The sequence below is a fragment of the Pinus tabuliformis genome, chromosome Q (genome assembly GCF_031772625.1).
Source record: "Pinus tabuliformis cultivar Carrire ecotype Pingquan chromosome Q, CPIR1, whole genome shotgun sequence".
NCBI lineage: Eukaryota > Viridiplantae > Streptophyta > Pinopsida > Pinales > Pinaceae > Pinus > Pinus tabuliformis.
Window position 1 is genome coordinate 1,353,200,634 of NC_142296.1, and position 16,354 is coordinate 1,353,216,987.

General features: G+C 41.2%; 1 pseudogene across 1 annotated transcript; it reads left to right on the forward strand.

Moving 5' to 3' along the window:
- The first annotated feature begins 8,838 nt into the window (after positions 1-8,838).
- On the forward strand, positions 8,839-14,000 carry LOC149224933 (pentatricopeptide repeat-containing protein At3g26782, mitochondrial pseudogene; annotated as a pseudogene). Its single transcript, XR_016249555.1, has 3 exons — positions 8,839-11,749; positions 13,123-13,218; positions 13,325-14,000. The product of XR_016249555.1 is annotated as a pentatricopeptide repeat-containing protein At3g26782, mitochondrial pseudogene (transcript).
- The last annotated feature ends 2,354 nt before the right edge of the window (positions 14,001-16,354 follow it).

The following is a 16,354-nucleotide window of genomic DNA, read 5'->3' on the forward strand; positions in this document are numbered from 1 at the left end:
TTGGGGACATTACAATATTAATCCTTTATTCAAGGGTTTGTAGTTGGTCTTTAGGTCTACTTTTAGTTTTTTTTGCCTCTATGGGTATGTTATTTTGTAGGGGCCTTTAGGCCTTATATTTGTTTTATTTTTAGTTGATAATTTAGAGACAATAATGCCTCATAGGGTTTGTGGAAGACAAAATATTGTCATAGAATCCAAACAGTGGTGAAATCTCTCTCATTGAACTAATATGTAAGCATTGACAATGTAATTTACTCAAATGAATTGAACAAATATGAATTTTTGTAATATTATTTTGAGTGGGTAGTTAGTCCTATATTTCTAGGGTGATGTTTAGTGCATGGGATCGATTCTTAGAGGTACAAAAATTAGTCGAACATTCTCTCTAATGTAAGGCTAAGGCTAAGGTTCTAATACCATGTTGAAGCTTGGCATTACACCAAAACCTACATGCATTAGTAAATCTCCAAACCCATAACATTCTCTTGAGAAGTGGGTTAGTTCCATAATACATAATCTAAATAGGCCATGTTTTTGCCTAGAAAACAATAGAAATTTTGACATGATTTTGAGAAGATCTGAGTTACAACTTTCAAACTTCAAAATTTTGTATGCCTTAAGGGTTCTTTGTGGGGGTTCTTGATGATGCTAAATCCATTTCCTCCATAAAAAACAATTTAAATGGTTCCACAGTCCAATTTTTAAAGAATTTCATTCCAGCCCGAAATTCACGGTATGTATGAAATTGTAGGATGTTAGTCAACATCATTCCATAATCCCAAAGTGATGGTAAGTTAACATGTTCGATCTTGAGAGTCCAACATCATTGTCCGAAAGTTCAATTCTCACAATCATGAAGCGAGTAACAAAACTAAGTTGGTTGGAATTGAATGCAACAGTCACAATTTCTGAATAAAATCCACCTTTGTTTCTGCCTGAATACTCGATCTCTTGATCAACTGACAGATGAACATTCTAGGCAATTAAGCATGACAAGTAGTTGTTGGAGAGATTAAGCATATGGAAGGTTTGAAAACTTAGAATCCATTCATAAATAAACCCTTGGAAACAATTGTCATCGAGATCGAGCACATGGAGGTCCATCCATCTCAAGATTGCATTTGGCATACACCCTTCTAAACTATCCAACTTAAATCCAACACTTCCAACTTGGAGCATCTTGTGAGAGCTAGGGGAATTTCTCTTGGCAGGGGGTTGTGACTACTATCCAAAATACTCCAAGCTTAGGATCAATTAGCCTAGATAAGATAATAAGATAATTATATCTATATCCAACTAATGACCACAAAGTAGGTCAAGGGCATTGTTGAGTACAATGATGTCCATACAATGCGGGAAAACCAAACAGTCTCCTATAAAAAAATACAATGCATGAATATTAAAGGTACACGTAGGAACATAAAATATACAATGTATGGAATGCCCCAATGGAGAAGATCCAGGAGATAATGGGTCTGAGGATCAGACCCATCTCTCCTAACATCCGAGGCTGACTGAAGAACACTAAAGAAAATTCCACAAAGTTTGTTCGCCTGATGAAGGGCGGTGGGAAGTGCAGACTGTCCACTAAATCGTTGTTTGGGGGAGTTCGTGCACTGCTGAGGTTTGGGGGACCTAGTTCGTCTCCCAGGGACGGATATGAGACGAATTTGCTGCTGAAATCTCGTGTGGCGGGGTGAGGTCCCACAAATCCTCACTGATCTAGAGTCTGGATATGAAACGGCATCAATCGGTCTCTTAGTGCCCCTACCTGAAGGTAGCACCTTGAAAAATGTCGCGATCCACTGTGTGGTGTTTGGTCTGATGGGACGCTGAAGAATATGCGCTCGAAACTTGAGAGCCTCCTGCATATATAGGGCCAAACATCTCTGATCGGGATCCCTGAAAAAGTCTACGAGGGTCTGAGACTTTCTGAACAAGCAATGGAACCTTCCTTTGATCTTGCAGTAGATAGGGCATTCAAAATTGAAGTGCACCTCGGTCTCTACTCCCTGTAAATGACATACCTCGTAGATTTTGTTTGGTCTATCAATCTGGTGGTCCATCTCTATCCGAAGTCTATGAGAACCTACTCTGAACTAGCATAGAGGAATGTGAAGAGCATGCATTTAGTGGTGAAATGTATATTGGGGTCGAATAATGAGCCTGTCTCTCAAGTCCATGAAGTGTTCAGCGTAGAAGGCCATCTTTGGGCACAACCCTCCTGGAGGATTGACCCAGGTGACCTGGACGAATTACCTGTAGATGTCCACCCTAATGATCTTGTTCAACCCCTGTCTAGTAGGTAGAAGGTGACTAGGAGCATCCAAGGAATATCGGAAGGGAGGGAGATGATCCAATTGAATGCCCACTAACTCTAAGAGATTTGAAACTCTTGTAAACCAACATCTAGCCCGACTCGAGGGAGTAGAATGAGCAATAGTCTTAGAAAATCCATATACCAAGTAAGGATATCGATCCCTACTCTTTATCGAGTTTGCAAAGCCCTAGACATGATGCAAGATTGAGACCAAACTGAAGATTGTCTCAAGACGAAAGGGCTGAGCTCCAAACTCTTCAAGGACGACGTGCTGAGGTATTGTTTGTTTGCATCTGATGATGTGACGGAGAAGAAGAATCTGGACTCTCTCAACTGAAGCCCAATTTGACTCAAGTAAAGACGGCCCCCAAATCTCTGAGCCATATAGAACAGCGGGACGAATCAAGGTGTCCATGAGGCTCATCTTGGATGAGATGTCCTGGAAGTGATGTCGAAAGCACTACCTCTCGAGAAGGGATAATGATCCATATCCTTTATTGATCTGAGGTTGAAGCACTGGTCGCAAACTAAAGCAGGGACTTGAGAATTGCACCCCTAAGTACGTATATGTGCTGGTGATCTCAACCTCCTCCCCTTTGAATAAGAAGTGAAGGTCCAAAGTTTTCTTCACCCCATTGAAGATTGTAACCTTGGTTTTACCCAGGTTGACCATCGACTGTCAAAGATCGCAAAACAAAGCTAAGGCATCCAACTCCCTCTCTAAACCTTCTGGAGATGAGGAGAGGAGGACCACATCTTTAGCAAAGAGTAGAATATAAATTAGAACTTGGTGAAGAAGACAATCATCAGTGTCCTGGATATACTCGTGTAGAAAAGCCTCCAACTCATCAATATAGATCCCAAACAAGGTAGGGGACAATGGACAACCCTGCTTAACCCCAGTAGTGCTTCAGCTGAATCAGACATCCCATGAGCCATGCGAAGATGACAAATGATAGACTCAATTAGGCGCGTAATAGTTGCCAATAGGGTTGCCGAGATGCCAATATCTTTGAGTCTTTGGTGTGAGGCTTCCCTCGGAAAGGAGTCAAAAGCTTTCCGCAAGTCTACGAAACAACAGTAGACTTTCGATGAGCGGTGTCATGTCTCCTCAATCACGGCGCAAAGGGTGAAGATGTGGTCAATAGTCTGATGAGTTGGGCGAAAACCTGCATGTCCCATAGCTCTGAGTCTGTCTCTGCTCAAGGTCAATGGAGAGCTTCCTATGTAGAACAATAGTATACAACTTCAAGAATGTATGGACTAGCTTAATTTCTAGAAGCTGAAAGCACTCTACCAATGACACTGGCGGGGAACCAGATAAATCTATAGCTAAGAGCTACATGATATCAGTGCGTGAACTAGGTAGTCCTCCTTTCAGTGCTTATTTGATAGGAACAAGGGTTGGAGCAACTTAAGGTTAGTAACTTTTGTTGGAAATTTCCCTGTGGATTGATTATTTGAGGATGAAGCAGAACCTGCCCTTTTGTATCTGATGTCTATGCAATACGGTAAGGAATACCACTGGCAAGATTATTGGAATGCGAGTCCGAGGTGAGTAGCTTATCATAAAACACAAGGGTTCCTGATCGCTGCATGTCGAAGCTATTATATGACAAAATGAGATATGAGAGGACCCGACAAACTGGAGATACAAGGGGGATTAGCTCCCGTGAGAGAATTGTTGGACTACACGTGTAAGGCCTTCGCGACTCGGGCAGGCGTGCACGACGAGCGGACGGGCGCGCGGTGGGTGAGCGCTCCTTTGATGCGATGAGCGGACAAACGTGCGACGACGAACGCTCTTGTGCGACAATGTTCCGAGCCACTTATGCGACGGTCATCCGAACCTTGCGACAAAATGCGACGAACTTATATGCGACGATGGGACGACACTTAAAATAAAACTAAGTGTTGAGCTCACCATTTATATGCGTTACCAAATGGAGTAAAGCCGACATGTTAAAGTGTATTCGTGGGCGTTTGGTGATGAGTATGGGGTCGGCCTTAAGGCTGGACACCCTCTCATAAACCCACGATAAGACATGTATAAACATGGAAGCGTTGAGCTCATTTGGAGGACAGTTCATCAACGAACTCGCTCAAGCTTCTTGCCTTCGCATATCTTGTGGTTGGTGCGCAGTTCTTATGCGCATAACTCATGCGCATGGCATGGTGAATGCGCAGAGGTTCTACTTGGATTTTGGTTGGTCGAAGATGCTATGAGTTGCAGTTTAGGCAGGTATTTGTGTAGGATTGTACGAGCGTCTTGGTGACCCGTGTGGGCACCCGCTCTTGGGAAAAGGTGCACAAATGTGTATGTAAAAGGCAGGTTGCCTGACATTGTAAAATTGGTTAAGTGTTGGCCTTGGATTCTGCCAGGCACACTTGTACATTATATTGTAAACTGATATTCTTAATAAACAGTTGGGCAGACTCACGTTACGGGGAGTTGCCCCTCCCCTTTATACTTGTGTGCAATTGTTATTATTCTCGGTTTAATTGCATATTGGATAATGAATGAGTATGGGCTTCATTAAGTATAAAGGCTAATGCATTTTACTTGGTTGCAAAACACAAACTAAGTATCGGTTGTGAATTAGGCGTAGTCCATGTGCACGAGTATTGTTAAAAAGAAAGTGCACGGTGGTGCCGCACCTCGCCGGGCACGGTTGGAAGACTACCGTAGACCTGGGGGCGTGACAGTTGGTATCAGAGCTTGGTCTAGAGCTGGTGAGCAGGTTGCTCGTGACAGTGGAAGCAAGCACTTGCAAGTGAAGGAAGTCGTTTCACACGAAGTGGAACAAGGACTGGTTCATGATTGCAGGGAACTTGGTGAAGCTGGTAAAGGTTGGAACTGGGTGTCATTGGGCAGGCGGTACTACGTGCTGGTCATACGATTTGGGCACTTGTCAGGTGGGCAAGTGGGACTGCGTATGGACAGGTATACACGGTTTGGGCGTCTGAACGAAGTACGAACCGGGGAAGACGAAGTACAAGGCATGGCAAGTTTGGGAGAAGGTGAAGGGAAGCTCTTGCTTACCTTATACAGGTTGAAAAGGTTGAAGGAAGAGAATCCCCGAATCCGAGATAAACTTGAAGTCTTGGAGAAAAACATTGAAGAAGAGCTTCTTCAACTCGGTTGGACAATGGGGCAAGGTGAAGTTGCAGATTGTGCAACCCAGGAAGAGGAAGCCATGGTAGAAGAAGATGCTGCAGACTTGACTATGATGGAAGTCATACTTGAGAATGTTCAAGTTGAACCAAGATCATGCAGTTTGTCAGCATGGAGGGATGAGGACACTCGTATGGAAGAACACCATGATGATGAAGACATGATGGAGGGAGAACTTGAAGCTGATCAAGTTGGACCAGGATCGTGCAGTTTGTCAACATGGATGGATGGAGTCACTCACATGGAGGAGACTCATGATGATGAACAAGGATTGTTGATGGTTGCTGGACTTGTTAGGGCTACTTGTGACTTCATGATAGAAGATACAAAGGCCCTTGACAAGGGTGGAACTTGATGATCGTTGTGGATGATTGGGTCATGCTTTAGCCACATGGCTAAGTGCCCGGCATGACTCATGGACAGATTGAAGGGCACACTCTTGGGTGGACTTCTCATGGCCGAGACCAAGAGATAGTCTTGATGGACACTTTGGTAGAAGAGCTATGATGGAGGGACTCAGGACATGATGATATGGTTGGGTGACCGAGTTCACTAAACCAAAGATTGCAGCTTGGATGAGGATGACTAGTTGTTGTGATGGGTCTACATGGTTGGGCTACATGGGCAACATAGTCATGGACATCAGGTTGGAGACATGGAGCATGGCAGTCTTATGCCAGGACATTGTGTGGGAGCACTTGTAGAGGTGTCACTTATGGGCATCTAATGAAGAGTGCCAAGGCAGGGATGTTGGGCAGATAGATTTGCTGTGTGACATGGAGACTTATTACTATGGAGAGGTTGTACACTCTTGTGCAACAAGACCATGGACTTGGATGGAGTTGTGAGTAGACTATGGAGCATTCCTACTACATGGAGAGCTGAGGCATCTTGCAGGGACCTTTGGGCCGAGACTTGTATGCTTGCTAGAGTGTTGGTTGGGGATGATTTATGGAGCTCATAATGACATGAGATTGTTGTGACTTTTGGGGACTTCATACATGGTGGACTTAGAGGATCTAATGCATTGAGGAGCTGAGGTCAGGGACTTTGATGCAGGTGCATACTTTCAAGTACATGCATGGGTGTGACTTGATGTGGAGGATCGATATGAGACACTTTGGAGTGATGGAGTTACGATGATGATGATGCCTTGGTGGCAACACTTGGGCATGAGTTGAGCCGAGACTCAACTACCTTTTGACATGAGAGCTGATTGATCTATGATCATGGGCAGCACATGGATAGATGAGGCAGGTGTATACTTGTTTCTATGGAGACTTGAGGGATGACACATTGCAGATGTGATGGGGGTTGCTTCATGGACATGGATGTGGCATACCGAGAGTTGGAGTTTGATGAGATGGTCTCTTCATATGGAGGAGACACACATATGGATGATGTTGGGATAAATGTGGCTAATTTCATGTAGCACATTGAAACCAAGCATCATGGATGACATGTTGCAGTTGAGATGAGGGCTACTTCATGGCCCTGAGCATGGTTTACTTATGAGGATGGATTCTTGATCGAGTTCAGGATGTGACAGGATGCTTTGAGGAACGACTGATGGTGGCATGAGGATGTGCATTCTCATTGTTTGGGCGTGATAGTTGGATTAGCTACCCAACTAGTTCAGACATGGGGGTCGACAGTGTACAGAGATGTGTTAGCATTGTGTTGGAGTATCATGGCAGCAGTTCACATGGGGACGACACATGATGATTGATCATCATGGATTGAGATGACTTCTTGTTGAGATGAGATGTTGACACATGGTTGAGGTGTGTTAGCACTTGTTGATATATCATGGGCAGTTTTGCACATGGTGGTGATGACATGATGGGGTTGACACATTGTTGCGGTAGACATGTAGCTTGAGTTGGAGGGATCAACCTTCCATGATGGAGAGCAGCATAGGGAAATTGTGATAGAGTGGTCGATGATCATGGAGATCTATGACATACATTGGTATGGTTGACTTGGTGACAATTAGTCACTAAGGCGTGACATGGTGGAGATGGAGCTTTATATATGTTGCAGAGATGTTTTCCTTAAATGGAGGAGTCTACATCATGGTTGATGATGATCTTGGTGGTGAACTACCGAGATGGTATGTTGTCGAGGACGACAACGATTTCAGGTGGAGGAGGATGTAAGGCCTTCGCGACTCGAGCAGGCGTGCACGACGAGCGGACGGGCGCGCGGGGGTGAGCGCTCCTTTGATGCGACGAGCGGACAAACGTGCGACGGCGAACGCTCTTGTGCGACAATGTTCCGAGCCACTTATGCGACGGTCATCCGAACCTTGCGACGAAATGCGACGAACTTATATGCGACGATGGGACGACACTTAAAATAAAACTAAGTGTTGAGCTCACCATTTATATGCGTTACCAAATGGAGTAAAGCTGACATGTTAGAGTGTATTCGTGGGCGTTTGGTGATGAGTATGGGGTCGGCCTTAAGGCTAGACACCCTCTCATAAACCCACGATAAGACATGTATAAACATGGAAGCGTTGAGCTCATTTGGAGGACAGTTCATCAACGAACTCGCTCAAGCTTCTTGCCTTCGCATTTCTTGTGGTTGGTGCGCAGTTCTTATGCGCATAACTCATGCGCATGGCATGGTGAATGCGCAGAGGTTCTACTTGGATTTTGGTTGGTCGAAGATGCTATGAGTTGCAGTTTGGACAGGTATTTGTGTAGGATTGTACGAGCGTCTTGGTGAACCGTGTGGGCACCCGCTCTTGGGCAAAGGTGCACAAATGTGTATGTAAAAGGCAGGTTGCCTGACATTGTAAAATTGGTTAAGTGTTGGCCTTGGATTCTGCCAGGCACACTTGTACATTATATTGTAAACTGATATTCTTAATAAACGGTTGGGCAGACTCACGTTACGGGGAGTTGCCCCTCCCCTTTATACTTGTTGCAATTGTTGTTCTTGTTTTATAATTGCATATTGGATAATGAATGAGTATGGGCTTCATTAAGTATAAAGGCTAATGCATTTTACTTGGTTGCAAAACACAAACTAAGTATCGGTTGTGAATTAGGCGTGATCCATGTGCACGAGTATTATTAAAAAGAAAGTGCACGGTGGTGCCGCACCTCGCCGGGCACGGTTGGAAGAACAACACGGATCCGATTTATTAAAAACTTTATGTGAAGATAACCTATAAAGCATAACATCAAATTGAGAAACATTGTTGTTATCGTTTTTCTAACAACTGTAACGATCACAGAGAAATTGAGGAGGAGATACAGTACAAACCAATAAATGACCGGAGTAATCTTAGCGAGAGGCAACATTATTACTTCTACACGGATCTGATTTATTAAAAGCTTTATGTGGAAGATAACCTATAAAGCATGACATCAAATTGAGAAACAATGTCGTTATCGTTTTTCTAACAACTGCAACGATCACAGAGAAATTAAGGAGGAGATACAATACACACCAATAAATGACCGGAGTAATGTTAGCGAGAGGCACCATTATTACTTTTTCTATTTCCAAACCAGTCATCATTTGTTTACTGCAAAAAAATTCACACAAAGTGACAAGCGCTGTCTCCAAATGAGGCCTGTGTTAATACAATCCACGAACTGATCCAATCATAGCTCTACCGTTGACTTAATCATAGCCACCATTAATTGGTTTATTTTCAGACCACTCACAATTTGTTTGCTGCAAAACATCGCCCTAGTTTCCTACCAATGTTTCCAAACTAGGCGTAACCCATTACATCTATGACCTGGTTCAATCCTAGATCTACCATTATTTAATATTGATGATTCATACAATTCCCATCACAAAAGAAATCCTTACAAAAAGTACCCACTTCATCCCATCTCCCAATATTTCCCATCTCATAATTCCCTCATGTATCTACACTGCACTTTGTTTAACACCAAATATAAACACCATTTCCCATGCTTTGCAGTCATGTACGGACCTCAAGACTCTCATCCAACTTCACACCCAAATAGTTATAAGTGGTCTTCAACAAAATCCTTTTTTGGGTAACAAGCTCGTAAGCATGTATACCAAGTGTGGCAGTCCAGGAGATGCCCAACTGGTTTTTGATAAGATTCATGAGAAAAATATTTACTTATGGAATGCACTTATCAAAGCGTTTGCCACGAACGGGCTGAGCAGGCTAGCACTTACAGTGTACTACAAAATGCAAGATGAAGGCGTAGGCCCAAATGATTTTACGTTTCCATGGGTTTTAAAGGCGTGTACCGATTTATCGGCTCTACAAGAGGGCAAGGAAATTCATTATCATATTGTTAGAAATGGTTTCAGTTCTAATGTTTTTGTGGGTGCTGCACTCATTCATATGTATGCTAAGTTTGGATGTGTCGATGATGCACGGCAAGTATTTGACAAAATGTCTGAACCAGATGTGGTTTCATGGACTGCTATGATTCTCGGTTATTCACAGAGTGATCAGGCTAGTGAGGCATTGGTACTTTTTCATCAACTGCAGCTGGTGGGAGTGATTCCGGACTCTTTTACGGTGGTAGGTGTGCTCCAGGCCTGTGCGAGGTTAGGAACTCTGGAAGAAGGTAAGTTGGTCCATGGTTATGTAATCAGGAGTGGATATCAATCTGATGCTTTTGTGGGGACTGCTCTTGTAGATATGTATGGCAAGTGTGGAATGGCTGATGTTGCACGCCGAGTGTTTGACAAAATGGCTAAGAGAAATGTGGTATCCTGGAATGCAATGATCTCCGGGTATTCACAGAATGGGCATGCTGATGCGGCTTTAGGACTGTTTCGCCAAATGGAGCTGGAAGGAATGAAACCAAACTCGAGTACAATGGTGAGTCTGCTATTGGCGTGCGCTCATTTAGGAGCTTTGCAGCAAGGGAAGTGGTTTCATGATTACATAATTGGGAACGGACTTAAGTGTGATATTGTGGTGGCCACTGCCCTTATTGATATGTATTGCAAATGTGGGAGAGTAGAGATTGCAAGGCAATTGTTTGATAAAATGCCTGAAAGAAATGTGGTCTCGTGGAGTGCGATGATTGCAGGATATGGAATGCATGGACGTGGTGAGGATGCTGTAGCTCTCTTTTGCGAAATGCAAAGGACTGAGCTGAAGCCAGATCAGATCACCTTTGTTTCTCTACTGTCTGCGTGCAGTCATGCAGGCCTGGTGGACGAAGGTTGGCGATTCTTCGAATGCATGAGTCAGGATTATGGCATAACACCAAGAGGGAAACATTATGCTTGCATGGTGGACCTCCTTGGCCGTGCTGGGCGTTTGGATGAAGCAGAATATTTTATCAAAAAGATGCCACTTAAACCTGATGCAGGTGTGTGGGGGTCCTTGCTTGGTGCATGTAGGATTTACGGTAATATTGAACTAGGAGAACGTGCAGCTGAGCATCTTTTTGATTTGGAGCCTGACAATGCAGGGGTTTTTGCTCTACTTTCAAACATGTATGCTGCAGCTGGCAGGTGGGATGACATGGCAAAGGTGAGAAAAATGATGAAACATAGACGGTTGAAAAAGGCACCAGGATGCAGCTTCATTGAAGTAAATAACAAAGTTCATGCATTCGTTGTAGGAGATAAATCACACCCTCAATCTGAAGATATTTATACCATGTTGGAGACCTTGGTTAAGCAGATGGAGGAAGCAGGGTATGTTCCTACCACCAATTTCGTGCTACATGATGTGGAGGAGGAATTGAAGGAACACATGCTCTATAGTCACAGTGAAAAGCTGGCCATTGCTTTTGGGCTTATCAATACAAGCCCTGGAACCCCTATCCAGATCACAAAAAACCTTCGTGTGTGTGGTGATTGCCATAGTGCTTCTAAATTCATTTCTAAGCTTGTTAAGCGTGAAATAATTGTCAGGGATGCAAACCGTTTCCATCATTTCAAGGATGGTTTGTGTTCGTGTGGGGATTACTGGTGAATAGGTCATAATGTCTCGAAAAAGAAAAAATACAAGATTGCATTGCTATGAATTAATGCATATCATGGAGACAGTCTTGGCAGCTATTATCCATGCATTTTTTATGCTTCTAGCATGATAAGGAAATTGGAAATCAAGACTGGAACAACACAAATAGAGAAGGGGACGTGTATTGGCATAGACTGGGATGAGTCTATTGAGATAATTGGGAGAATATTTTGGTCAGTATGAAGAGCTTGAGTATGCTGTTTTTGGATGATGGAAATATTACTGGGATGGTCACTTTTCTGCATAGCTTTACTCCAAGGTTAGGGCCAGAACGTATATCATATTTACCCTAAATTTTACATTTTTATGTTTTCTTGTATGCTTTTTAAATTACAATTTGATTATTTTATGAAAAAGAGTGGCTAAATTACTTGCTTATTCAATAATTTCCGAGAAGAAATATTAGCGATCCTTAATGGATACTGTTTGAATTATGAAGTATGCTGACTTCAATTAATATTTTCAATTTTGGTATGTCAATATGGTTGTAGTTCAAGGTGGTGGTTTTCAAGCAGCCCACTAGGGTTCCTTTTTCTTTCAGGTTATGTGCTTAGCATTGCCATTTGTCAGTCAGTTGACATGCACATGCTGGCTGTTATGTGGTTTTCCCTTTTGGGATTGATTCATCCTGCAGAAATGGGGCTGCAAATTTCTTCCAGTCTTGTGAAGCACTATTCTCAAAATAAATACTTGTATTTCTATGCCTCTTACTGTGATGTACATTTCATGTGACTTTTGATGAACATTATACTCAAACCTAAGATGTTAAGTGAACTACTTTGGAGAGTTTTGTATTATCTTCTTGTGATTTAGAACCTTTATCTTTTTAATTTTGTGCTGACTTGTTTTCAAACATGACTGAGGTTTCTTCAGAAGTATATTTCATGTCTGAATAGCAGTTCCCTTAGCTTTCTACCAAATGATAACTTTAAATTCCAGGCACTAACTTGTATTGGTGTTGAAGTCTTCTGTATGCACATGAATAAAAGTTTACTGTGAACTGTTTGACAGTCTAAAGTAATTTTTGTTTCTTGCAGCCTCAAACCCAAGGAATGCTTCTGGATTTTTTTGCAAAACCTTTGGTCAATTCCAATCCACATTGTATGGGTTATTTTAAAAAGTGTTTGTTTATATAGTGCATCAAAAGTTTGGGTACATACAGAATATTGTATACATTACATTTATTTTCTTTTATACAGGGAAGGAATGGTAGAACTGTGTCATTTTGAAAATAGAACTGCCAGTAGTACCGAGTTGAGGATTCATTCTCCATAACACACTTTCAAATGGTCATATAAACACCAAATACAACTATTTTAATGATTGAATGAGCCATGTTAGCTTCCTCAATGCTTGCACAAAATTTCAAATGACTATATACCTCATTCCCTTTCATTACAGATCAGCTTTGAATATAGATAGGAAATCCAAAAACTTTATCTGTTGACAATGACTTATGGAATAATTCTTGGCAGTAATTTAACTTTATCTATTATTTAATGTTTCTAATTGCAATCTGAGAAGTAAATGATACACACCACACATGCTTTCATGCAAGTCTAATTAAAAAAATGGCATGAGACACTGAGACTAATGAAATGATAGACTAAAACTGGTGAGATTTGTGTGCAGCTTTTTCAAGTGGAGAATGTATGTATCTTAATATTGTCAAGAAATCAAGTGACAGACATAACCTTTTAATTCTGGCATTATTTGGAACTTGAACAGGTATTCTGATCCCTGTGACTGCTTTCTCTTCCATAAATGATTAAATTCATTAAAAAGAGATGTTATATATTCATGTTACATGATCATAAGTTTGTTATGCTTGCAGCTTGTCAGGCATCTAACCAAAGATAGCAGATGCAGCTTGAATTAAACTTTGTGGCTTTGGAAAGAGAAAAGGACAGTGAATAGCAATTAGAGGTGCGGAAGGCAATTCAGGAAGGCCAAACGAATTTTTTTGAGAATGTTAAGATTGCTGATAAAGTTTGCCGAGAGGGAGGAAATGAGTCCAGGTATATTATGCTGAAGCTGGAATTCTTCTCAGATTACACAGGTAGGTAAAATGCAGGAAAGGGAGCTTGGTGATGACATTAGAAAAGATAAAAAATATTACAGGTATTGAGGACTCTACACAGATCACACTTGGAAAAAGTTGGTAAACTTCTGCCCCACTGTTCAATGATGATGCTCATGATGATATTCCATTTAGTTTCCTATATTTTATCAAGAATGGTTTTTCTTTTATTTTCAAAGGAAAACTTCATGGGAAACCCCTGGAAAGTTGAAACTTCCCTTCATTTTGTGGATGGTACCTAGCATAAATCCATCATACTTATTATGGTGCCTACTATTGAGAGAGGCATGTAACAGAGCCAATAATCTCTGGGGGATTGACCCTGGGACCTCCTGCATGAAGCTCAAATAAGTTATAACTCAACCACACTAACTGGCCCACTGGGATATGCGATGAAATATATGTGCGAACCATACTATTGATCTTTCTATCGCTACTTAATACTATCACAAGAAGTTTGATCCCTGTTTAACACTCTCCTGGCAATATTTGAAAAAATAATGGAAAACAATAAAAAGGAAACATGATAAAATTTGGTCTATACAACAAGATCAATATATGTGTTTTTAAAAATATACGGTTTGAATATACCCCAAATACTTCACCATGAAAGATATTATGGGATCCATTGTGTCTATGGAAATTTGATCTTTCAATTTGGTGCCTGCAACTATAAGCAATAGTTAATGAACATTAGAGGATTGATGAGAACAACACTTTATTGTTTGTATACTTAGCATGATGTGTCCCATATTCATAAAACATTTGATATTTTCTTTTGTCGATGCGTTTTGAACCAGCAAGTGTGGTTCATCGTCAGGACAAGATGAAGAACCAGACCTTGGCAACAAATTAATAGAGAGACCGAGCATTCCAACGGCTAGAAAGAAACAACAACATTAGACTAAAGGGAATTTTAGAAAATTGTTGTTTCTTTCTAGCCGTTGGAATGCTCGGTCTCTCTATTAATTTTGTTGCCAAGGTCTGGTTCTTCATCTTGTCCTGATGATGAACCATACTTGCTGGTTCGAAACGCGTCGACAAATGAATTTCGATGTGATTATCACCAAAAACATATCTCAAACACTTGATAATGATCATAGAAGCCTTAATTCAATAATTTGATATTCAGTTATCTATCATGGGGTTGCCACCATGTTGAACTCTTTAGCATGGCTTGTCCCAAAATACATGGCTGTAAGCCTTGGCATTACTTGCTTTTGATTTTTTTGGCATTACATTTAACTCTTTAGCATGACTATGTCCCAAAGCATGACACTTTTTTTTGTAAACCAGAATGAGAATTTCTGGAGAATTAGTAACTTCTAAAGATCGGCTGCTGCTATTACACCAGATACAATTATTCCATAAATGCCACAAACGGGCCAGTTACAACATGTCTCTGGAGACTTGAACCCACACAGCTGGAGAAACAAATTGTTCACCAAACCATTTGAGCTATAAGATCCTTTGACCCCAAGGCATTACACTTGGGGTCACTTATTTGTCAGGTTTCATGAAACGACGTGTAAATTCAACCTCATATTAAAGAATGGGACTTGAAAGACTTCTCGTTGACTGCCTGATCATTTAATCATGTTCTGTGGACCTATTTGTCATTCTTGTTGGAAAAAGATTGCAATCTAATTGATTTTGCACTATTTTTCCAGATGATTATGAAAACCATGAATATTTCTCATCTCTTATTTCATTCTGTTCTTGGACATCCGCAAGTATTATTGGTTGTTGGTGTGAAGTCAGAGAGCATAGCTGTTCAAATTGCCAAGCACGTATCCCTTGGTCCATTCTCGACGGTAGCCAGGCCAAGCAATTGTTGCTTGGATCTTTTCAAACGCATCATCATGCTAAACTGTAGTACCATAAACCACTATATATGTGCCATCTTGTAGCGACAAGTGATCAATAAATTTTGATTTAAAACAAAAAGGTATTTCATTCTCTGCTTGACATGAATGTGCATTGAGTATGTCACAAAATGTATTTCATTTTTTGCTTGTTATGAAACTACTTCCATTTCTTCGATTACATTTATGATAATAATTTAGAATAATTAGTAGCATGAGTTAAGCACTTGATTAAAAACCTGACTCTGTATAGGAATGGGTTTGAGAATTGACCCTTTGATAAAAAACTAAGGTTGTCGGTTGCTGTGGATTGTTAGTAGCAAGTGATTGTTGACACTTTTCTCCCCCATTCAAAATTTCATTTAGGAGATTCGTTGAAGGGATTGTTTTGGACTAGTCATGATCTTAAAGAACCAAAGCAGAGCAGATTGATTCCACTGAAGAAAGTATTGAACTAGCACATGCCGAGAGTAGCTGCGAATCTAACAATTAAGGTGAAACCAAAGGTGATAGCAGACTAGGTAAGCAATCTTGCTGACCATGTTGTAATTTTCTTTCTTTGTGTGTGGCCCATTGATTGGGCGAAGACGGTGGATACCATATTCTGGGAGTTAAAGAGGGGAGAAATAGAGACAGGATTGTGTTAGACAATTTATAGTAATATTAACTAGTATCGTTTTCAGGAGCTTCTGTAATATAGCAAGTAAATATTTACGTGAAATATTAGATCGTGTACAAGAAATATTGAACCATAGGTTTAAACCCTGAGGATGAATCTCCCTCAATATCTCTGAAATGTAGACTTTATTCTCTGACTTTGAATTCTGGACAATCCCAGAAGAAATAAGAATTTATTCGGGAATATCTAAGATTGGTAGAACTGATAAAGGAGAGGGTTAAAATCACACATGCTATGTGA